The 25,699-nt window shown below is 40.8% G+C and overlaps 1 protein-coding gene across 3 annotated transcripts in view; it reads right to left on the bottom strand.

Moving 5' to 3' along the window:
• Window positions 1-25,699, bottom strand: part of RHOBTB1 (Rho related BTB domain containing 1) — a 124,656-nt gene that overhangs the window by 43,507 nt on the left and 55,450 nt on the right. For 2 of the 3 annotated variants that reach the window (XM_047072817.1, XM_047072818.1), the window contains exon 3: window positions 20,568-20,618. The exons of the other annotated variant lie outside the window; for it this stretch is intronic. The gene's annotated coding sequence lies outside the window, so the exon portion shown is untranslated. The remainder of the gene's footprint in view (window positions 1-20,567; window positions 20,619-25,699) is intronic. 3 annotated transcript variants of the gene reach the window in all.

Consider the following 25,699-nt stretch of genomic DNA (forward strand, 5'->3'; position numbering starts at 1 on the left):
TAGCCAACCTACAGAATCAGGAGAAAGTACAGTACGTTTTGGGGTGATTTGTTATCACGAGCAGGGGAGGGGCAGAGAGAGATGCACACAGAATCCGAAGCAGGCTCTAGGCTCTGAGCTGTCAGCACAGAGCCCGATGCAGGGCTCGAACCCATGAACCGTGAGATCATGACCTGAGCCGAAGTTGGATGCTTAACTGACTGAGACACCCGGGTGCCCCTGGATGATCTTTTCTACCTAGGGTTGATGGATCACGCCAACTTTCTCTTCACCATCATCCTCAGCATCTTGTATTGCATGTGTGGGAGGCAGAATAATGGTCCCTCAAGGATGTTAATGTCCTAATCTCTGGGATCTGTGAATACGTTCTGCTACATGGCATGGGGCAAATAGGGTAGCAGATGAAATTAAGGTTGCTAATCGGCTGACTTTAAGGAGCTCATTCCGGATTGTCTGGGAAGGCCCAATGTAGTCTCTCAGGTTCTTTCATATAGAAAAAGGAGGTAGGAGATCAGAGTCAGAGAGATATGTGAAGATGTTACATTGCTGGCTTTGAAGATGGAGCCAAGGGCCATAAACAAGGAGTGCACGTGACCTCTAGAAGCTGAAAAAGGAAGGAGACAGATTTTTCTCCTAGAGCTCCAGAAGGAACGCAGCCTACCAACATCTTAATTTTAGCCCAATGAAACCCATTTCAGATTTTTAACCTCCAGAACTATAAGATAATACATTTGTTTTGTTTTAAGCCATGACATTTTTGGTAACTTTTTACGGCAGTGATGGCATGATGGCATGTTTTTGCCCCACAAAATGGTTTCCTAAATTCTAAATGTCGTTGGCTGCTTCAGTCCCTTTAACATATACCATTCCTGCAGCCAACCCTCTAACACTCCTTGTCTGCCTGGAAAACTTCATTCATTCCTTAAAACCTTATTCAGATCTTACCTCCTCTAAAAAGCTTTCCTAATTGCCCTGCCTCCACACAGACTGATTTACTTTCTCCTCTGTAACATAAATGGTTCCGGGAGAATGAATCACAAGCACAAATACACATATACCCCCATTTTTCCTATATTAGCAAACCATAGAATGGTCGTTTGTGAACTTTTTATTTTTCCTGTGGCTATACCTTCAAAGTGCACATCTAATGCCCTTAATGAATCATCAAGTGTTTCTGGGGTACTATGGTAGGCCAAAGGGCTTGGAATATAAGACTATACCATGCCCCACTTTAGTAAAGCTTTCTTTGACTATTCATTCTGGTCCATAGGTCCCCCATTATTTGTGACCCTCTTTTAGGAACAACCATGACCCGAATAGTGACATAGCCAAATCTGAACTTAGCTGACCTCATCTCCTTTATAAATCATTTCTCTTCCCAATGGTGGTACTCTTTCCTACTTTCAGTCCTTGAGATGATGGCCTTCCTGGTGTCCTGTTCCTCTCTTAAGACACAGGCTCTTAGGAAGTGCCAGACACATTCACTATGGCTCAATGACCATCAGAGTCCTGTCTCCGTAATTCAATAATTCAGAGGCACTGTGGGTGATGAAACTCAAGACATTCTTGCTTGCTCTGGATAGGTGCATTTTAGTACAGAGCCACTCTTTTTTTTTTTTTTTTAACGTTTACTTATTTTTGAGAAAGAGAGCGAGAGAGAGAGAGACAGAGAGAGACAAAGCACAAATGGGGGAGGGGCAGAGAGAGAGGGAAACACAGAATCTGAAGCAGGCTTCAGGTTCTGGGCTGTCAGCACAGAGCCCGACATGGGGCTCAAACCCATGAACCGTGAGATCATGACCTCAGCTGAAATCGGACGCTTAACTGACTGAGCCACCCAGACGCCCCAATACAGAGCCACTCTTTACGTCCAGGTGAATGTGTGAGTCTCTTCTACCATGAGAAATTCAGATATTAGGGAGGGTGGGCAGGGAAAGTTTATCATTTGTCTATGATATCTTACTAAAGCATTGTCTAATTGCTCCAAATCACCCACCATCGGAATATGCCACCTCTTCCCATGACCTGTGTTGTGTTTCTTGTTCTGCCTGCTCTTTGAATCAAAGCGTGGTGAGCAGTCCACTCAAAGACAAAACTCTAAGGCCAGAGAAGGCCTCTGTACTTCCAGTTCCATTCAGCTGTTCATAGACAGTTTGAACAATGCTATTGCACAACCACTAAATTTTCTTGTTCTTTAGAAAAGCATATAGTCTGAACTTTGAGAAATAATTTAACTTGGTCATTAAAAAAAATACTAGTGGAACAAATTTTTGTGTGTTGGAAGAGTTAGCTCAGAAAGAAAAACTGGGAATTGTATATTATTGACAGAAACAAAAGAGAAATGTTAAGAGTTGCGTAATAACTGTAGCCAACAGCCAAGTTTTAACTGTGCAGATTTCATTATCCTGAGCTCTTAATCACCAGTCCTAGGCAGGCAGGAGCTGCTCTGTGCATAATATAAACATCTCAGCTGGAATGGAGAACGGGTCCAGATCTGGGAAAGAGGCAGTCAGGGCTGGGCTGCGCTTCCCTAAATCAAAAGTTTAAAGAAATATATCTCTAGCATAAAATCGCCTTTCACATCAACAATATTTTTTTCAACTCAAAGTTTTGATTAAAACAGAAAGGAAAAGAGTTTAAGTAACAGAAAGGACAGTGCATATAAGTTCAGGAATACAGATAATACAGAGACACCTTTTAAAACATCCACTCATTATCCTCACGAGAGCCCCGTGATAATGGAGATGTCCACAAGATCATGCTCCCCATTTTTTTTTTTTAATTTTTTTAATGTTTATTTATATTTGAGACAGAGAGAGACAGAGCATGAATGGGGGAGAGGCAGAGAGAGAGGGAGACACAGAATCGGAAACAGGCTCCAGGCTCTGAGCCATCAGCCCAGAGCCCGACGTGGGGCTCGAACTCACGGACCGCGAGATCGTGACCTGGCTGAAGTCGGACGCTTAACCGACTGCGCCACCCAGGCGCCCCAATGCTCCCCATTTTTTTAAAACTTGTCAGTGGGGAAGGTGAGCCAGGATTGGAAATAAAGTTGCTATCTATCCACTGCCCTTAGTAAATGCTGTCCCAGTTGAAAAATAAGGAATAAAAAACTTAGCTTAAGAGATGCATACATAAAAAATCCAGGCTAGTTTTCAGAACCACCATAAGTAAACTGTATGCTACGTTCTAGACATTCTGGTTGATTTTGTCTACAAATATGCCAGGTAACCTCTCCTTTGGTGACTTTGCTCTTGCTACTCTACTCAGACATCCTTTCTCATGCCCCTGACCCACCACTGAAATTGTTCTGCACCTTTAGGACTCAGGCAGTTGTAATTAAAGAAATAATAGGCTGAGTGCTTCATGAGTGGCAGGCCTACAGTATTAGGTATGCAGTGGTAAACAGGCCAGGCGCTATTCTTGCTCTCACGGACTTCGTAATCAGGGGGGGGAGGAACAGGTAGTTGTAATCATAGACTTGATTTCAGTTCCTTGAAGAACGAAAGGGTGTTATGAGAAAATAATGGGTGGGAGGCCTGCAGGAAAGACGAGGGAGGCCTCTGTGAGGAGGGCCCATTTTCTGGCTACTTGAAGAATGAGCAGGGCCCAGGCATGAGGAGGGAAAGGAAGCAGGCCCACTGGAGCTGGGGGCAGGGGAACAGGAGAGAGGAAGGTCGGACAGGAGGCAGGTGTCACATTACACACAGCCTTTTAGACTACAAAGGGGAACCTGAATTTTGTTCTAAGTACAGTGAGAAGACACTGAAATGTTGTACGCAGAAGAATAACAGGTTCTGATTTGCTTTTTAAAAGCATTACTGATGGGGCACCTGGGTGGCTCAGTCAGTTAACAGTCCAGGTCCTGATCTCATGGTTTGTGAGTTCAAGCCCCTCTTCGGGCTCCATGCTGATAGTGCGGAGCCTGCTTGGGATTCCCTCCCTCTCTTTTTGCCGCTCTCCCACTTGTGCACATGTGTGCTCTCTCTCTCTCAAAAAATAAACATTTAAAAAATGTTTTTTTTAAAGCAAACACTGAGACTGCTGTGTGGAGAACATAGCGTGGGGAGCGGGAGGACTGGTTAGGATGCCCCCAGGTTCTCCGGGGAGAAGGATGGGGGCTTGGACCAGGAACTGGTCGAGATGGAGCAAAGTAGACAGATATAAGTTACACTTTAGAAGAAGGTGCACTGAAAACATTCTTCCTTTATACCAGGAATTCCTAGGGTATTCAACAAGTTCCAATTTGTCATATTGGCAGTTATGCTTATAGGTGTATGTAGTTGCTTTCACCTCACCAAGATTATACATTTTTGACAGCAGAGACTGTTATTCACCTTTAAATCCTCAAGTCTTTTCAATGCCTTGGCCATTTGTGGCTTTCAATAAATATTTGTTCAGTGGGATATCAAAGTACAGCGATTCCACCTTCCTCAGGAAACCCTCCGCCTGGATCCGCTTGCAGACTTGCACTCGGCTATCTCTGGTGACTGATCACTAAGCCCGTGGCCTCGAGAGCAGCAGCATGTGGCTAAGCCCACAGTCAGTGAGAGGAACACCTTGAGGGACATCTGTGTGGCCCATCATGAGAGCGATATTTGACAGATGGCATCACACCAGCCATGGCTCCCCATCAGGAAGAGCATCAGTAACCATGGGAACCACCAGGGACCAAGAACCAGGCCCCTTCACCAAATGATAAGGCAGGGGGCAGGAGGGAGCCCATATATAGGCACAGTGGAGCTTAGGGCTGAATTTGATTGGGGAAAAAAAAAGTAATGTCATCATTTGTCATGCTCTAGTGGGGAGAGCCAATTTATGAATCTCAATAATATTCACATGTAAGTGTCTCACAAAACTCCCATCAACTTGTGGACTTCAACATCCCCATTCAAGGGATTTCTAACCTTTTTGGCGAGTCACTAATTGGCTGGGAAAGAAGTGGAAAATGGAGGTACATGCACCCACTACCTATGGAGAGTGATTTATAAATGAATCTTGAATGAGGAAATTCAATCTATGCCTAAAAGACATCACAAGAGGCAATAGGTTGGACCTGAAGGCAAGACAGCTTTGGAATACATGCCTTGGATCTCCTGCTACACAGTCTCACTGAAATTAACCTTATTCTGCACAAAGAGCAGACTCCACAACAGTATCAGAATAAAGCTAAGGAGTAACCATATACCAGAAATTGGAAGGATTTCTGCCAAATTCACTTCCATGGAGCCAAGTGAGAACATCACTGAAGACCAAGCAGACTGCCCATTTCCACAGGGAAAAGAGCTGGGCTGGGAGGTAAGTAGGATGCTCTTGGGCACAGATGCTCATAGTCTGGAGTAATGAGAGCTGGCCTGACATGGGACCGAGGTGGAAGAAATCAGCTGTGGAGCCACTGGAAAGTCATGAGGAACCTGGTACGCTGTCCTAGGGGAGGATTAGTTCCAGTAAGCACCCCTTGCTGAGGGTGTACCAGGTAGACAGCACTGAGCATGGAAAAGACTCATTTTTGTTTTTCCTCCCCCAGCCTGCTTAGCCAAGCTGTTTCAGTTTTGATACTGCCACAGAAGTGACTGATCTTGTTAATGTGACAGGGGTAGGGGTAGGGGTACAACCTCTAAGGCTGACCATTGGTATATCTTCAGTGGTGACACTCCTCACTAGTGGTCTTTTTAAAAATTTTTTTATTGAAAACTTTTTTTTTTTAACGTTTACTTATTTTTGAGACAGAGGGAGACAGAGTACAAGTGGGGGAGGGGCAGAGCGAGAGGGAGACACAGAATCTGAAGCAGGCTCCAGGCTCTGAGCTGTCAGCACAGAGCCTGGTGTGGGGTCCGAACTCATGAACCACAAGATTATGACCTGAGCCGAAGTCAGATGCCCAGCTGACTGAGCCACCCAGGCGCCCCCTCATTAGTGATCTTATCTTACCCTCCACAGATGTCTCTACATGCACAAGACTGAATAGCTTTGCTTGTCCACTCTGGAACTGAGTGGGCTCCTGAGTCACTATAGAGCCCTACTTTGCTCTCCAACACAGCCTAGGTTATCTAAGCATTTGGAATATACTTTAATCCTTGGCCAGAGGAATCCTTTTCTATGTGGATGGAGTAAACAGAGACCAGCTAACATATGGTCTATTAAAAACCCTGACATGAAGGAAAGGTCTTCTACTGAAGTAGATATACTGTAAGAAACAGCAAAAGAAGGGGTGCCTGGGTAGCTCAGACAGTTAGTGTCTAGCTTTTGATTTTGGCTCAGATCATAATCCCACAGTTTGTGAGATTGAGCCCTGCATTAGGCTCTGTGCTGATAGTGGGGAGCCTGCTTGGGATTCTCTCTCCTTGCCCTTCTTCCCACTCGTTTTCTCTCTCTCTCTCTCAAAATAAATAAATAAACTTAAAAAAAAAGAAAGAGCAGAAGAAAATATTTCTTTAAAAATATCTGAACCATGTAATTGATCACACAAAAGAAGATAATGCAGGTATACAAACTAATAGCACATGAGGCTATAAAGAGGCAAAAGACAAGTAAAGACCATGGATAAGTGAAATATAAGAGAGCCAAATTAAAAAGCATAATGGCAACAGTAAAGAGCTTTGAAAATGTAGTAAAATGGATTCATGAGGTACAGACCAGACATGAGAAACTATGTATAGAAGGAAGGCCACCTGCAAATGATGTAACCGAAGATAATAAAGAGGCTGACCATTGATAGGCAATCCCCGGATAGTATGGCTTCTTGAGGAACTAAAGGAGCAAACCTTGATTTAATAAAACAAAATTTTCCCAATACAAAAAGGAGAAGAAGGAAAAAAAAAGACTCTAGATCTATTTTCAGTAAAAGGTTTAAATACCAGTGGCAGAAAAAACTGTATAATAACCTTACAAATATTTTAGCAAAACATCTTCTAAAATTAACAGCCAAAGGCATTTCTTTCTAGAAGGAAATAATAATATGGACGACCACACACTTCACCAATACACTATTTTAAGACAGTAGAAAAACATAGAGCCTTGAAAGAAAAAGGACATAATAACAAGTTTCTGAATCTGGTCAAATTGTTATTTATGTAAAGGGAACCATAAGACTATTTTTAGGTATAAAAGACTCAGGGAGCAAAAACTCAGATTTCTTTGAATTAAACTGCTCAAGGATACTTGACAAAACACTCAGAGATAATTCAAGATTAAAAACTAAAACAAACAAACAAACCAAAAAACGTCTATTTCTGTGTAAAAGGACTGTGGAAACCAAAACCAACTGAAAATATAAAACTAACCTGCATAGTTATTTTGATTGTGATTTCAAAATTAGATACAAAAAGTATCTGTAAAAGATAATTTAGGAGGTAAAAAAAAGGCAATTTGTGGTAAAAGCATAACAGTAATAATGAACCTTCACAGACCAAAAAGCTTACACTAAAAATGAAGACAAATTCTGTAAGGAGAAATCAATGAAAATTATCTACATGTAGGAGATGAAGAATCAGAATCAACATCAGATTAAGAAAGCAAAACTGAAAAACAACACAGGGAGGGCTTGAATAGCATAAAAAGTAGTGATAAATGGGGGTGCCTGGATGGCTCAGTACGTTAAACTTCCAACTTTGGTTCAGGTCAGGATTTCACAGTTGGTGAGTTTGAGCCCCACATCAGGCTGTTTGCTGTTAGCATGGAGCCTGCTTCTGATCCTCTGTCTTCCTCTCTCTCTCTGTCCCTCCCCTGCTCGTGTGCATGCTCTTTCTCTCTCTCAAAAATAAATAAACATTAAAAAAAGTGATAAATGAATAGATATCTCATATTCAATAAACTCCATGATAAGAGAGTGCACTGTCTTTTCAGGTGTTCTTGGCACATTTACAGAAGTTGACTAACCCACCAGAAGGAGAAAACCCCCCTCCCAAGCATAAGTTTTATCAATCAAATTCCCTAGCCACACACACAAATAAATAAATGAATGAAAAAGTTAAAAGGAATGGTTTTATTGACAGCAACAACAACAAAAAGCTCAGCCATTTGGAAATTAAAAAAAAATATGTTCTGGTATATCCATCTAAGGAAATGACTTTGTAAAAAGAAAATGTTTTAAAAGCAAATATATTTATCACATCTTTATCAAGAATAAGAAAAAAAAGGAAAACCACCCAAATCTATGACAAGGGAGGGAATAATTAAGGCACTGGCTTATCTGATCTTGGGCCAATTACTTAATCTCTCTAAACTTCTGTATCCTTATCTGTAAACTGGGGACAGTTGCCTCCCCTGATGGGTTGTTGTAAAGATTAAATTAGATAATGCTTGTAAAATATTTTAATCACTATACCTGCCATCAAGAAAATACCCAAGAAGTCTTTTCTATTAAGACTGTCATTATTTACAATCATGTTTATGTTGAGTTTGCATTAATATAGAAAAATGCTAATGTTACCCTATCTACGGGCAAGACCAGGAGAGCAATCTAAAAAATAGTTGATGAAAACCAGATAAAATAAACAAATACGTGTAACTCAAATAAATTTGGGCCTCCTTGTTCTTTCATTTTAAATACCATCTTAGCACGGTGACACATCTAAAAGAAACGCAAATGTGACTTTTAGAAAGCTAGGAAACAACATGGGTATTTAAGGATTGAGGGGAGTGGTTGACATGATATATATTGGGCATCTCGCAGCTAAACTCCTAAAAAGTTTCTTTGGGATGTGTCCCTGAAGAGTTCCACCCCTTGTGGTAACCGCTCAGGTCTGTCTGTCTTTCTGCCTCTTGGGACCGCAGATATATTCTCCTGAGACGCTTCTCTATTACCTCTCCATGATAGCCATGGCTATCTTTTTATTTTACTTATATCTCCATCATTATTCCCCTCCACCATCTAAATGGATCTTCCTTGGATCTATCATTCCCACCCCCCTGCCCCCCAGGGGTAGGGGAGGAATAGGTGTGTATTACTATGTGAATACTTAAAATTTAATAATTGTGTCTCCATCATTGAAAGGGAAGCTGTTCCTCTTGCAAGAGCAATATACAGAAGGAAAATTCGAAGGAAGTGCACTGAACAGATAACAGGGATTGCTGTTGGATAATGGGGCTAAAACTTGTTGCCATTCTCCTACTTTCCTTTACTTTACAAATTTTCTATGACAAAAATATATTACCTTTTTAACAAAATTGGGATAAAGGTCACATGTTATAAAACTCATCCTTTTAAAGCATACAGTTTGAGGTTTTTTATTACATTCACAAAGCCCTACAACCATGCCCACTATCTAATTCTGGAACATTTTCATCATCCCAAAAAGAAACATTGTGCCCATTAGCAGTCATTCTGTTCTCCACTGCCCCCCAACTCTGGAAACCATTAATTTACTTCCTGTCTCTATGAATTTGCCTGTTCTGTATATTTCTTATAAATGAAATCATACAATAAGCAGCCTTTTGTGTCTGTCTGCTTCTATTGAACAAAATGCTTTCAAGTTCATCCATGTTGTATCATATATTCATGCTTCATTACTTTTTATGGATGAATAATATTCTTAAATGTATTCTACAATGGGAGAAGTATCTTAGTTTTTTAAAAAGCTAATGGGTACATAAGTCTAACCTTTGACTGTCAATTCTAATAAGAGTATATATATATATACAGTTCAATAATAATAAATGATTTTTGATGATGTATAAATTATTTTTCAAAATCATGTATTTATAAAGCTTCATGAGACTGTTAAACTTTTTTTTTTTCTCACTCAGGCTTTCAACTAAAAAACCCCCATGGGAATCTAAATGATAATCTAGCTGAATACCAGACAAAGAAATTGAACCACAGAGAGAGACAGCTGTGGACACCCAGGACACATATATTTCAAGCACAAGATGAAAAATTCTTGGCCTTTAAATTTTGAGTGTTCAGAGGGAATACTTAGAGTAACTGAAATGAGAAATTAAAAAAATTGTTTAGAAACATATCACATGAAATATTCTGTGATAATCAATTGTAGTTAAGATATTTGAAGCTTGGATCAATATAGTATAATTCAGCCTTACATTCATTAAGAAGAAAGAAATTCCAAATCTGTTTGTATGCACTCTGTGTATGTATTTGTGTACCTGCAAATCACAAACATATAAATACTGATATACACTCAGTGTACAAATTTAATGTTATAATCTTTACTTGGAAAGGCAGATTGTACGTGTTTTCAGTTATAAGGGAGATAGCTCGATCAAAGCTGACTGCAGCTAGCTCACATTAAAGTGAGGGTTCAGTGAAAAATCAAATTCTATAAATGAATGACTTACCCAGGACATAAAATCTGGAGCATTTCAAACACACAGAGGGTGCACTGGGGTGATGTCCAAAAGTGGGGTGCTGGTGATATCGAGTTCTTGATCTAGGTGCTCATTACATATGTTCGGTTTTCAAAAATTCATCAAACTGTATACTTGTGATCTAAACACATTTCTCTATAGACATTATCCTTAAATATTTTTTTTAAGTTAAAAAAATTAAAGCAACAAAAGACACTACACATTGATTTTGGAGGGGCTGTGTATAAACCTTAGCTAAGGGCTGCATCACGAAGATATGTCAAGAATTAATAATTAACACATTGGTTTAGTCTACAGAGAGATGTCAAAGTTGTAAGTGCTCATTTGAGAAAGCTAATATCAAGTCTGTAGACCAGATATGCTTAAAAATCCAACCTAATGAAGAAAGTCTCTGTTCACTGAAAGCATTCTCTGAAGATGTCACTGGGTCAGCTTCTGCAGGACCAGAGAGACCACTTGCTGTGAAACGTTCAGATACGATGACAGTAAAGCAACTGCATTTAATCATTTAGGAGACTATAATATGCCAGTTAGGATTAGGTTACGCTCTGATTCAGACAAATGAAGAAAACTGTTTTGTTTTTCTCCCCCAGGATTTTTTTTTTAGCAAATTAGACCATAAATACAAAAGTGTTGTGGACAAAAAGCAGACTCCTTAAAATCTCATATTTTATTAGAGGTTTTTGGCTAACGTCAATGCACAGATTCCAGCTAATAATTTCAGGACACGTCCCTATACCCTCCAACTCTAGCTACGACTTATCACATAGAAGATTGTACGTTTTTTGAAAGCGGGATGAGGCACTGTTTGTGGGAGTGGAAAATAATACCATTATTTTGGAGTGCAACTGGTACTCAGAAGACTTTAAAATGTCCATACTTTTCATCTAATTATAAGACTTTATTCCTGGATAAATAATTAGGGTATACAAAAAGATTCCATTAAAGGAATGTTATCATATCATTATTTGTGGAAACAAAATATTGGAAACAATTTTGGAAATCCAACGACAGGGGGTTGATTAAAAACAAAGAAACCCACAACAATAAATGTCCACATAGTAGGAGAGTATATAGCCATCAAAAATGTGTTATAGGAGTACATTGATATTGATAAACATATTTAAATGAAAAGAAGATTGCAAAAAAATTTACAGAATAACACCATTCCTTAAAAATTAAGTACCTAAATATACACAGCAACATTTGGCATCAAGAAACATTAAAATATTAATGCCAACTAGGATTATAATTGATTTAAACATTTTTCTTATCTATATATTCCATCTTTTCTAGAATAAACGTGTGTTATTTTATAACAAAGAAATTTTATAGAAAAGTGAGATGGGGAAGTAGGAAAACCAGGGACTAGAATATTTATGCATGTGAGAATGCATTCTTCCTTCATTAGGTGGAACTAATGTCTACTCTCTACCTTTGCTCTGCATACCTTGAAAGCTTTACGTGAAGTGCCTTTCAGTGCCTGCTGCCCCAGAAACCTTTCTTTAAATTCTGAGCAGCCATCCCACATCACCAGTGTTATCCTGGAGCTCCTGGTCATTCAGCTCCCTTGACTTAAATCAAAGGAACTAACATCTCAGTCGGCCCAAACACACACAAAACCACACAGCCACTCAGCCTAGAACAATGCGGCAAAGGATACACCTGCTGAACACCAGGGAAAACCTCCTTCTCTAATCTTTCCAGATCAAGTCATCAGACTTTGAGAGATTTCAGTTCTCTTTCAGAAGAGTCCTTGGTCTACTTCACATAAGTGGATTTTTAAAAATATTAGAATCTGAAATATTCTAAGGGTTCATTGTTGATTTTTGTTTGATAAACACAAAGGGAAACAATTCCCCTTCTTTGAAGCCTCTTTCTAGGATCCCTAATGATCAGCGGCCAAATTTAGCCTTGGCTGCATCTCCACTGTATCTATTATTCCTCCATGCTATTGATGTGAGGCTCAATCTCATCCCTATTTAGAGTGCACAAGAGCCAGCGTCTTGATGAAAGGGGAGGTTGGTGAACGTAAATTGAAAAGAGCCGGGAGAACATACTGTAATGAATGGAAACATACAGCTTCATGGTTTATGGTACTAAAATTACATTCACACAAAAGAATCAATAGCCTTGATCATATTATATGAGAAATAAGAAAGGAGGGGGAGTTGTAGAGAAGGCAGTCAAGATATCAGCTGATTAGAATTATTCCAGGTAATTTATTTAGTTTTGTTTTAAGTACTTCTGCCTGTATGATAATATTATTTTTTAAAGTAAGTTATTTATTTATTTATTTATTTATTTATTTATTTATTGCAATCTCTACACCCAACATGAGGCTCGAACCCACAACCTCAACATCAAGAGTCACACGCTCTTCACGCCAGGCGCCTCACGATTATTCTTGACAGCACTATTAATAATAGCCAACAGGTGGAAACAATCCACCAGCAGTAGAATAAAGAAGAATAAAGAAGAAATTGAACTCTAGTCATATACTGGGATACTACACAATGGATGAACTCTTGCTACATACATTAGGAATAAATCTCACAAACATAATATTGAGGGGATGAAGCCAGACACTAAAGAGATTTTGTTTATGTAAATGCTCAAAAGCAGGAAAATGAGTCTATGGTTACAAGTGAAGATAGCGGTTTCCTTGTTTGGGAAGTGACTGGGTAGGGATTTAAAAAGAGCTTCTGGGTGCTGGTGACTTTCTGTTTCTATATGTAGGTGCTGGTTATGTGGGTGTGTTCAGTTTGTGAAAAATCCTTTAAATTATATACTTATGATTTACGTATTTTTCTTTTAATAAGATACACATCAATAGGAATGTTTTAAATTCCAGTTCCTCGGCCCTGACTAAAATCTACTGGCTTTAGGTTAAGGTTCTCTTGGGGTAGTCCAATGTGAAGCAAAGGTTGAGACTCACTGGACCAGACCATCTCTATCTAGTGGTGTGCTACAGCCAGCCTCTACCAGCTCGTGAGAGCTGGCTGTTAAATTCCAGGATTTTTGCAAACCTGTTAAAACCTAATGTACAGAGTTGTCAAGCTGTGATGTTGTACACATGAAATTAATGTAATGTGTGTCACTATACTTCAGTTAAAAAAATAAACAAAATAGGTTCAGTATTAAAAATTAAATTAGATCAAGTTTCAAACAAAGAAATACTAAAAACAAAGGTACTAAATGCTCAAAGCTCATCATTTTCTAATTATTGCATTACATTTTACAGTTACCTACATTTTGAGGTTATTTATGCCAATTTTGTCTGTATGATGGAAATACTTCACCACAGTGTTTATTGGGCCATCTCTCCCCAACTCCACACTCAGTGGCAATGGTAGCTTGAAACTGACTGAGGTGAGAGTCTGTATACCACAGAAATTGGCAACCACTACCAATTCAGGGCTTGCTTTGTTGTTTTGTTGCTTGACTTAAGAAAATGATTAAAAAATGTTAATGATGCAGATTAAATTTAGAAGTGTGTTACATGTGAATAGCACACTTTCGGAAATATCGTTATAGTATTTAAAAACTATTATCCGGTTCAGCAAAGAAGGTATTCGTATCTTTGATAAATGAGTACAATTCTGACATGCCTTTGTTGTTGCACTTTTATCCTGCTTATTAACATAATGGAAAATATCAGCCAATATTTATAAGGGAATTACACCCTTTCATCAATTGTACTGCAGGTAGCTTATGGATAAAAGAGTTGGACCAAAACCAGTGAGCATTCTATAAAACCCAACTGGCTTTACGGAATTTACAATAAAGAGTGTTGTATATATTTTTATTATTTGTAAATTGTGTGCTACATACATTCTTTATGTCAGTAAAATTTATAATAGACTTATGTATGCACATAAATACATTCTTTTTTTTCCCAGAGACCTGGTTGATTTACTAGCCCACTGCTGTGTACATCTCCTCCATGTTTAAGATTCCATGAGTGTCTATTATGATTTAAGAAACAAGCAAAAAAAAAAAAAAAAGAAACAAGCAAACAAAATAAGCAGCCTGTAAGGCATGAGTTTCAGCATAAGATATAGCAAAACCTACACTTTAGACCTTCACTATTCAAGATGTGGTCTTTGGCATCTATGGGGAGCTTGTGAGAAATTCATAATCCCACGCCAGAATTCCTCAATCAGAATCTGCATTTTATCAGGATGCCCAGGGGATTTGCATGCACAAAGTTTGAGAGGGGCGCCTGGGTGGCTCAGTCGGTTAAGCGTCTGACTTCAACTCAAGTCATGATCTCACAGTCTGTGAGTTCGAGCCCCGTGTCGGGCTCTGTGCTGACAGCTCAGAGCCTGGAGCCTGCTTCAGACTCTGTGTCTCCCTCTCCCTCTGCCCCTCCCCTGCTCATGCTCTGTCTCTGTCTGTCTCAAAAATAAGTAAAAATATTAAAAACAAATTTAAAAAAGTTTGAGAAGCACTGCTTTAAAAATAAACTCCTTGGTATGAACTGAAATTTATATAATCGATTTGGGATTAGTAATAAGGTTAGGGTCAGTCTAGCACCAGTTCAGCCCCTTCATAGCAAAGGAAAAAAAACACATAATTGCTATACATAAACCTGAAGAAAAGGACGTGCCTCTTACAATATAGCTTTGTCAAACACTGAAAGGGAGACTGTGCCACCAGGAAAATAAAGGCTATTCTGGGCCACTTGGATTAGTAATTTAAAAAGGGGGGGGAAGTACAAGAAGGAAAAAATCACAACACTAGCTTCCCTCCATGTATGTGATGAATAAGACATGTTGCCAAAGACTTGGTTCCAAAAATCCAAAGCAGGGCAGCGACAGCCACATGACAGAGTGCGGCAGCTGGGGAGAGGAGTGTGAGGAAATACTTTCCAGAGATGTAATTTAGTCTAGGGTAGTTATCAAGTATGGAGGGTAAAAGGGGGAAATTGTAGTGCTTATGTTTTTCCTATCCATAGATCAGTCAGCAACATAGGACAAAAGGAAAAGCTAGGGCCAGAGCACAGAGAATACTTAATGCTACAGTTAATTGAAACGACGGTAGGAAAGTCTCGTGTATTTTGAAATTGAAAGCAAAAATGTTCTACTGGCGGTAATATTCTCTGAAAGCATTTCTTCGTTACTCGGCTGAAAATATAGTAGTTGCTTTGAGATGCAAAGGTCTGTGTGGAAAACGTGTTAGATACTTAAACAGTTCCGGAAGGAAATGGGAGCCACAAATCTCCAAGAGGAGCTTGGTATTAGTTTGTGGCAGATACTGAAGCAATAAAATAATTCAAGTAAACCATAGCAACCCTAGAGTACAAAGAGAACAAATGTAGTTGTGACTGGGCCACTGGTAACCCAAGAGACCCCGGCATGTGTTTTTACCCAAGGAAAAAGGTTACTGTAATAACCCCCTGCAATATCAAAATTCAAACAACTCTAGTTCATTTAGGGGAAAAATGATAGGACTGCCCTAGTGTGTTATTAACATTTCCCCTTGAAATACTCTAGAAAGGCTTAGAAGAGAACTATCCCTTACTGAGCAACTACTATGTGCTTTACATGTGTCATTTCATAACATCCTCATAATTCTCTAAGAGAGGTGATACTGTCTGCATTTCATAGATGAGAAAAATGAGGTCCAAAGAAGATTTACAGACATAGTCTGTAAAGAGCCAGAGCTCCACAGACAAAATTGAAAAGCTCCATACTTGATTAAAACTGATCGTTCCACGAAGACAGAGTGGTAGGGATGGGAGTGTGGGGCTGCTATGCTTTAAGTAAGCAGGAAGACTGTTCTACACCACCATCAATGAACAGAAATCAGGTTTCTCTTAGTGCCCCGAGATCCTCTTATCACCCATTTTGGGATGTATCTTAGGTTTCAGATGGATTTCATACTTGATAGTTGTAATTTTGGCTGTGCTGGAGGCTTTGGAAGACTTGGCACAGTTCAGGCAGTGTTATGTTCTAGAACTGAGTCCTGGGCTCAGACTTGGGGACCCAGGTTTGCTTCCAGATGCGTTAGATATTAACTATGAGAGGGGGTAAGCTCTATCACCTCTTTGGGTGGTAGGTTTTTCCACTTACATGAAGTTGTCTTAAGTATCTTTGAGGACCTTTCTGGATCCGTGATTCTACCCTTCACAACTCAACTGTTTTAAGATTTGACTTTCATCGAAACATGTTAGAAATGACCTGGAAGGTTAACAAATTTGTCTGAACAAGCCAGCTATGTAGTTCAAGTCAGATTAAAAACAAAGCAAACAAAACAAAAAAAAACCCATAACAACAATTATTTAACCCCTGTACTCCACAATCTGCAAAGCTAACCTGGGATAAAATGCTTTATAGTGATTTCCCCCCCTTAGCAATTCATCTAAAACAAATGTATGTTCAAGTTCTTAAGCAGACCTGGGTGCAAATCCAAGCTCTACTTCCTGTTGCTCTTTCAATTTAGCATATCTGGAGTTCCATTTTTTGCTTCCACAAAATTGGAATTGATAATGAATATTAATTGAAATGCAGTAAAATGTCTGGCATCTAGTAGGAGCATATTAATTGCTGGTTATTGTTATTCTAGTGCTCATTAGGGGTTTGGACTATGGTTGAGTAACAGTTCAAAGGAACTTTCTTCACAGAGGGATGGAGCCTGAGATGGTAACCTCATTAGCACTGGGAACTTGGCATTAACGTGTGTCTAGGCACTAAATTAACAAAGGTGCAGAATGGAGACATGTAATTGCTTCTTCTGGACCTACTGGCATCCCTTTCTTTCTTTGTAAAACTTCCTAATTCACCCCTTAGTGGATAAAACCTTACCAGAGACATGCTAACATACTTGATGGGACAGCTGGAGGGAGTATTTGAAGAGAGAAGTGTCCTGGGGCACCTGGAAAGAGGGGCTGTCACACCCACAGTTCATATCAGGTTCTTTATTTGCCCATTTCCCGATTTCTGCCCTTTGTGCACAAGGAATATAGGGTTTCAGGAAGAGGAGGTGGAGACTTTGTTTATAAACTAACAAAAAAAATTCTGATGCTGACATGTAAACAACCAGTCCATACACATCCCATCTGTTTGAGTGACTGCCTCTTGGCCTCCACACCAAAGCTTTCCCCGCTTCGGCCTTCCCCCCCGTCCCACCTCCAGCCTCTTTCTATACAACATAAGTCACTCTTTTGTGACTTTATGTTTCCTTCCTTCCCCAAGTTTTGTTTTGGTGTTGTGAGGTTGGTGAGAAGCCTGAGTAGAGAAAAGAAGATGAACACAAAAACCAAATTCAGATCACCTGTACTCTTTTGAACCCTATTTATATGAAACCAGAGTGAGACCTTCAAATAATGAGACTGAACTGCCTGTTTTCCAAAAGGAAGACCAATAGAAAAGATTTTAAAAAAATTTTTTGTTTAGTATTTATTTATTTTGGGGGGGGGAGGGGCAGAGAGAGTGAGGGAGACCCAGAATCAGAAGCAGGCTCCAGGCTCTGAGCTGTCAGCACAGAGCCTGACACAGGGCTCAAACTCACAAACCGTGAGATCATGATCTGAGCTGAAGTCAGTCACTTAACCGACTGAGCCACCCAGGCACCCCAAAAAGATTTTTTAAAATTCCTATTTACTACAGGTAAATTTCCCAAGTGAAAAACATAATAAAATTTCAAGTGTTTCCACCCATGTTTTGAAATAGGTCAAGCATATTAACCAAAGCCTTTCTGAAGTTCAATAAAGCAAATGAATGACTGCCAATTAAATTATTACCAGGGATAACATGCTAATTATAAGGTCTCTTTTGGTCTCTTATGATTCAGAGTATAATTTTACTTTTTTACTTTTAGATTAAAAAAATTTTTTTTATGTTTATTTATTTTTGATAGAGACAGAGCACAAGTGGGGGAGGGGCAGAGAGCAAAGGAGACACAGAATCTGAAGCAGGCTCCAGGCTCTGAGCTGTCAGCACAGAGCCTGATGTGGGGCTCAAACTCACAAACCATGAGATCATGACCTGAGACAAAATCGGATGCCCACCGACTGAGCCACCCAGGTGCCCCATAGATTTAGATTTTTTAAAGTAAACTCTATGCCCAGCATGGGGTGTGAACTCAGGACCCTAAGATCAAGACTCACATGCTCTACTGACTAAGCCAGACAGGCTCTCTTATTTTTACTTTTTAAATAATTACAGGTTTATAGTTGCTATATTGATATTTTTATGACATATCAATCTTACAGTTAACCAAATATCAGTTGATGATGAGGTCTTAACCTGTAATTGGATCTTCTCAGTGTTCTTATGATCTATTCTGTAATAATACAGTATATAACAGCTTATACAGGACAAAGCTGTTATATAGGACAGCTTATAACAACCCCTTAAATGCTTAAAAGTATCTCTTAGCTAATTAAGGTTTTAGGGCTATTAGCTTGAGTTGGGGATATTAGTACATTTTATTTATTTATTTATTTATTTATTTATTTATTTTCAACGTTTATTTATTTTTGGGACAGAGAGAGACAGAGCATGAACGGGGGAGGGGCAGAGAGAGAGGGAGACACAGAATCGGAAACAGGCTCCAGGCTCTGAGCCATCAGCCCAGAGCCTGACGCGGGGCTCGAACTCACGGACCACGAGATCGTGACCTGGCTGAAGTCGGACGCTTAACCGACTGCACCACCCAGGCGCCCCAATACATTTTAAAAAAGATGATATATGAAGGTTTTATCAATTGTTCTCCATTTCATTTTTAATTATTTTTATATAATACTCCCTAAGAAGGATTATTATATTGTATTGTAACAACTGTTACAAATTATTTTGCAGAAATAGGCAAGAGGGGAAGAGAAGGCTGTCAACCCTGGTAAAAATGGAAAATGTCCTGCTTAATCTTTACTGGCCATTTTCAGGACTTTGCTTGGGATTTATCTATTATGCATCCAAATCTATCTACATGGCACATTTTAGGCAAATTGAGGTTCCAAAAGGAATTGAGTGTTTTAAAGTATCATGCTAAATAGTAAAGCTTTCTCAAAGATGCTGTGCAGATTCAAACAGCTCACAATTTTGTTACAATGCTTTTGAAGCAATAACACCTTTCAGTATGAGATACTGTAATTTAGCAGTTCTAGATGACTGCATAATCTCTCCCTGTTGGGTTGAAATTCTGCCTTCTGTCTTTTCCTAAACTTGCACTCATTTATCATCTATCCAGACAAAATATGTGCTTGGACTTTCTTCCATGCATACAAGGAATTGGAAAGTAATCCCACAGAATGGAAAATGCTGAACTTCTCGTAAATGTACCACTGACCTCCCAATTTAGCCTTTTGGCATGCATGATCTTGATGTATTCTTTAACTTTTCATATGTGGATGTTTAACATCTTGCCTTTTAAATCTGTTCGTAAGATCCTTAAGACCACAGACCCCCTGATAAAAACTTTCTTAAATCTTAGAGAGTGCCATGCCAGAAAGTACACATGAATACTTATTATTTCACTGTTTTATTTAAGAGAATGGTATTTATTCTTTTTCAGCAGTTGGGCCATTTCATATTATTATATGAACTGTAATCACCATGTTATCTTAGGCAAGTCACTTAACCTTTCTTTGCCCCAACTTCCCTATTGGAGAAGAATTTTTCAACTAGAAAGGTTAGGTTTTAGAGTAAGATGGGATTTTTAAAAAATCCTATTTCTTCCATTTACTAAAAGTAGGAATTGAATATATCATCTAACCTCTCTACACTTCCAATTCTTCATCTGTCTTATGGGGATCAAGAGAGTGGTTTTACTCCACAGGGTTTTTTGTTGGTTTTTGTTTTTAGGTGCAGATGAGAACATAAATGTAAAGAATGCAGCACATTAACTGAAAATAAAAAGAGAGCTATTATTATATCAAGTTTCTTCCAGCTCTAGCATGTTAAGATTAGGGTAGAAGTAAAACTTTAATAATCAAACACCCAGATCCCCAGTATCCTCAATGATTCTGGCATCACTCTGATCCCAACATAAAAAAAAAAAAAAGTCAAAGTACAAACCTATTCAAGGTCCATTTTAGTGCCATTTTACTCACAGAGTAAATAGAATAATTTTATTAATTGTTGAACTTGTGATGTTCATAACTGAGTCCCTGAAAAAAATGTTAAAGTCAATTGTTTTAAGACAAATGACTAAGAAACCTGTTCTGAAATACATGCTCAGAATTAGACACAAGATGTCATCGAGCTATGGCCATGGGTTTACACAAAGACACTGACCTGGCTTGCTGGAAGTGAAGAACAGAACACCCTGCTCACAGTTGGGCTCACCTACATAGAAAAGAGAAACACTTTATAAGACTTACTTCTGTCCAGAAGCACATGGACAACCACTAACATTTTCAACACATAATTTTCTGTCCCCCCACCCCCCGAAAGGGCAGAATCCGCTTTACTTTTGCCAAGTGCCAGTGTTAAAGTGGCATTTCTTTGGGTCAAATACATCCTGAAATAGCTAGGTTAACATTTTGTAGCATTTGTGAAAAATGTATTTCTGAGCATTTGGGGATGATACAAAAAAAGCACTTGGCCCAAACCCACGGATGGGAACAAGGAAAACCTTACAGGCATTTTACCATACAGAAGTCATACACGTGGACACACTACTCTTCCTAAATAACATTTTTTGGCTATATTATCATAAATAAAAGACCATATGCTTCTAGGTTTTTCCTTTCAAGTTATATTTGTATAGTTTATAAGTTTATAACTTACAAAACTCGTCATTGGGTGAATGACATCAAATTATTTGTGTTTCTATTTTTACCTCTGTGATCACACACAGCACTACATACTTACATTTGCACTACCTTCAAAATTTGGGATAAAAACAATCAATGGGCAAGGTCAGAAGAATACTGACCATGATTTTATTGTTTCCCAATAATCATTTCAAAGTCTTCCACACTGAGAGGAACTGGTTAAACCCCTTTCCCACTATATCTGCATATGATCCAGGAATCTCAGAGGCAACCTCATATAATAATTGACTGCTTACTCCACCTGCAGAGCAGTAGGCAGACATTATTTATACCGAAAATAACTCATGTTTATTTTCTACCAACCAGTGACTCTTCTGCATCCACAAAGTTATTGGAAAGGAAACAGAATTCCAAATTTTAAAGAGTGTTTGTAAACAAACTTATCAATGTATGTTTAGAAAAGCCTGGAGCTTGTAGGAGGTCACACAAACACAGCCTATTGGCTATTTATATCTGCTGATAGTGAGAGGACTTTATACAAAGATGAAAACTACCAATAACAATATTTTCCTCAGTTTAGAGAGGATACACAGGCCAGTGTAAACTATACAGCATAGCCCTGGTTGAGGATGAGGGAGCCCCAAACTAGAGAAACCTCAAGTTGAGCATCTGGCTGGAGTCCAGCAGAACTGCATGAACAGAACAGGTTCGGGGGAGTTCAAAGTCAAGGCGACTCTTCTGGTCTTAACTTCCTGGATCTTCCTAGGCCTGGATGTCTTTGTATATATATCAACCTTCATGCAATTTTTCCCCCAGCAAATGTGTACAGTCAGCTCGAAAGGCACAGCTTGTGTGCTGACGTGCAAAGCCAAGTCAAAACCCTGCGCTTGGCGCTCCCTTCTAACTTTCTGGCTTGTCCAAGTCTAAATATTGACATTGCTCCTCAGTTGAGATGTTTGATACTGCTGAGGATAGAAAAGGCTCAGCTAAAAGTAGGATCTAATGATATATTTTTACATAGTTGTGCCTTCTTTCCACTTCTCCTTCCTTCCTTCCTTCCTTCCTTCCTTCCTTCCTTCCTTCCTTCCTTCTTTCCTTCCTTTCTTTATCTTTCTTTCGAAAGGGTGTTGGATTCCCTTGTCTGCACATCTCCCCTTCCCCACCCTTCACGCCATTGTTCTCCCCGAAAGCTGAGCACACAGAAACAAGGTAAGGTGTTTTGCAAGCCCCTCATGGCAGCTCCTCCTGTTGTCACAGCAACTCACAACAGATTCCATAGACACGGGATTGGGGGTGGGGAGCGCCAAACTGTGGGCTGACCCGTCAACTCTCCAGGGGGTGCAAGCGCTAAAGGGACTAGCGATCCACCTTTTCAGGTCCTCCGGCTCCCCACCACTGTTCTTCGAAGGAAAAGAGCCCTGTCGTCGACGCGGCACCACCCCCTCCCTAGCGCCGCCAGCCTGCTAAGGGTGCCTGTTGTACATTTTCTCAGCTCCAAGAAGGGGTGCGGCTGTGCGGGCGCTCCTAGAAATCTCTTCGGCTTGCCTCTGCCGTGAGGGTTCCCGGCCTCGCAGAGAGGCGAGGGCGGCTCCCACAGCAGCTCGGTCCCACAACTCTCTCTCGGGACGCTGCGGGCCGCTTGGCGCGGCCCGGAGGCCCCCACCTGCCCCCCGCTGGGGCCCGGGCGGTGGGGAGGGGGGCCCCGCGGCGGCTGCTCCAAGAATAAGTTTCATACCATAGCGCACTCACGACACAGAACCTACCCAGAAGCCGAGCGAGACGCGAGCTCTCTCCGCCTTCAAGGGGTGGGGGGAGTGGGGGGGGGTCCCCGCCACTCAGCAGCAGCCACGACTGCGCGCGGTCGCGGGTGTGCGGGACCCCTGCGCGCCGCGTGCAGCCCGCCGCCCAACTTTGCACAAAGGCAGCATGGCACTGCCTCCCGGTTCGGGCTCGCCCGGCGCCGCGGCCGCTCTTCCCGGTCCGGGGGAGAGGGGCTCGCCCTTTGCCACCCCAGCCCTCCCCGCCTGCTTGTGCCCCCACCCCGCTCCCGGGCGGGCCAGCCTGGCGGAACCCAGCGGCCGGCCCCGAGCTCCGCCGCCGTGGCGGCCGCCGCTCGCACTGTGACGTTAGCAGCCTTCGCGGCTATTTATATCCACACGATTGGATTTCATTCATGAAACCAGGGCCTGGTGTGTCTGTGCGCTGGGGCGCCGGTGGCAAAGGTGCCTCAGCTTTACGCAGTTCCGGGGGGGCCCGGGCTGGGAAGCGGGCTGCCCGGGACAAACAGGCGCAGAGCGGGGAGACCCCGACCCTTCTCCCACGCGGCAGGGAGGGTCGGGTCAGGGCGACCTGTGCCTCCTCTCTATTCCCCAGCGCCCCACCCACACCCCTACAACTGATGGCCCTTTGTCCCAGGCTCTGGAAAAGTAAGTTGGGCCACTAACCGGCTGGGCAGCATGGCTTTCTTCCCCCTAGGAGCTGACCGGCCGCGGACTCCGAGGGAGGACATTGGCTTTTGTTTCAAAAGCGAGCCCAGCTGCTGACTAAGGACTGCGTTAGCCCAGCCTCCTCCTCTCCTGGGAGGTTGCACGTGCTGCCGGGCTCCCCCCTCTGGGTTACCTTCCTCTGTGACTTGGGGTCCCCGCAGGGGGCGTAAGCACGACTTGGCTGTCCCCAGAACCGAGGAAGGAGGGGATTTACGACCTCCTACAAATGGCTGAGTGAGGAAGTGAAATTGGCGTCGGGCGCTCGTGGGTTGTCAGTATTCTTGGAAGGCCAGGACAGTGCATTCCTCCTCATGAACTTTCCCCCCTCTTCTAGGCTGGCCGTGACCCCTGAGGACAGGACCAGGGGTAGTTTTCATGCATTCACATAACAAAAACTTATTGAGTGCTCACCCAGTGTCAGGTGCCCTGCGAAGCTCTAAGAGAGTGACAACGAACACAGCCAGCTTTGTCCTGGCCCTCAAGGAGCTTTCACTCAGTCTGCTAAAATTAGGGTGCCTTAAACCTCCTTAGTCCTGGCCTATAAAGAACTGGGGGATAAAGGTATTGATGTGTTCACCTGCCTTAGGAATTTATTCATTTTATAAATCTAGATGGCTGTGTACCAAGGGGGATACAAAGATGGCAACAATGTGCCCTTAGTCCCCAAGGAGTTTTCAGGTACTGTGTTCCTAAGGTGTTGAAAAGCTAGGGAAAAGGGAGCCTTTTAAGGGCAACTGCTTTGTTCAAGCCATCCCCATTGAACTGTCTTTGGAAATGGAGTCATGGGTCCATAATCTTTGATATCCAGAAGAGAGAGAGGGTAGTGAAAAGTCAAACATGGGGATCTACTCTAAGAACTTCAAGACAGAGACCTGAGGAGGTGATCATTTACTTGGCCCAAAACAGACTTCCCTTAGTCTATTTAAAAATGACCCTATTTTGAAAGGTTTAATCAATACAGATTCTTTTCAGGAACACATTTCTTGGGAAAAGTTAATTAACCCTGTTCATTGCTGGCAATCAGTCCTTTTTATTGCAAGCTATTTCTCTTCAAACTGCCCTGGGGACTAAGAAATAGGGTAGAAATTCAAAAGAAACAGGAACCAACATGTATTGCAGCACTCATATGTGGTAGGTGATAGTCTAGGAGGTTTAAAGCAATTTTCTCAATTAATACAAATGATGAGGTGGGTGCTATTATCATCATAACAATTTTATATATGAGAAACTGAGGCATGCAGAAGTAGGTGTTTGTTTTTGTTTGGTTTTGTTTTTTAGATTTTGACAGCTGCATTTGCACAGCTGTTAGCCTGGCCAAGACCTTCTTTTAACGATGTTGACAGCGTTAGCCTGGCCAAGACCTTCTTTTATCATTAACTTGCTTTTTGACATCCTTTCTTTCATTTCCTCAATTATAAATTAAAAAAGAATTAAACAGCATGCTTAAGCACAAGCAAGTACTAGGACCAGAAAGATACCTATACAAAGATACCCATACCCAGTTGACAGGCTACCTACCATTTGCCATCCACCCCCAGGGGACACAGAGGCTCACTTAGGTCTTCCAGAAGATGCTTCTTATAATAGGAGCTAAATAACAAATAGTCATCATGGAACTACCCAGTTTGATGTCTAAATTTGAGGGAAACTGACAGGAAGAACTTTCAGGAAAATAAACTGGTGTAAATGGTAAATCAGATAAGGCAGAGGAAAAGTCACTGTTCCAGGAAGTCCTTTCAAACAAAAGCAGTGATCTGAGGAAGAGATTGTCAGAATGGTGCTTTGTAGCTCCCAAATGTTACACAGAAAACCCCTGATTCTGTAAAAGTGGGAGAAAATGAGCAAAAAATACAGACTATATTATGCCAACAAGAGCGAAAAGGAACACAAAGAATCCCTTGAGTCACTGCCATGAGTGTATCGTTCTTATTACCACAAAATAATTCACATTTAAATACTAAAATTGTTGCATGGTAATAAAATCAATACTATTAGCTTTTAATAAATATTCAAAATTGGTACTTAAGCTTAATTAAACCAACACTGTGTATTTAAACACTTTTGGAATTGCTTGAAAGCGGTGTAAAAACTTTTGACTAGCTTTTATGGTTAAATATTTACCAAAGTCATAGGATTAAAAAAAATTCCCACAAGCAAGAAACAG

Source organism: Lynx rufus, unplaced genomic scaffold (assembly GCF_022079265.1).
Source record: "Lynx rufus isolate CCGP_SWC_20201006 ecotype Redwood Valley unplaced genomic scaffold, mLynRuf1.p SCAF_11, whole genome shotgun sequence".
In the NCBI taxonomy this organism is placed as follows: Eukaryota; Metazoa; Chordata; class Mammalia; order Carnivora; family Felidae; genus Lynx; species Lynx rufus.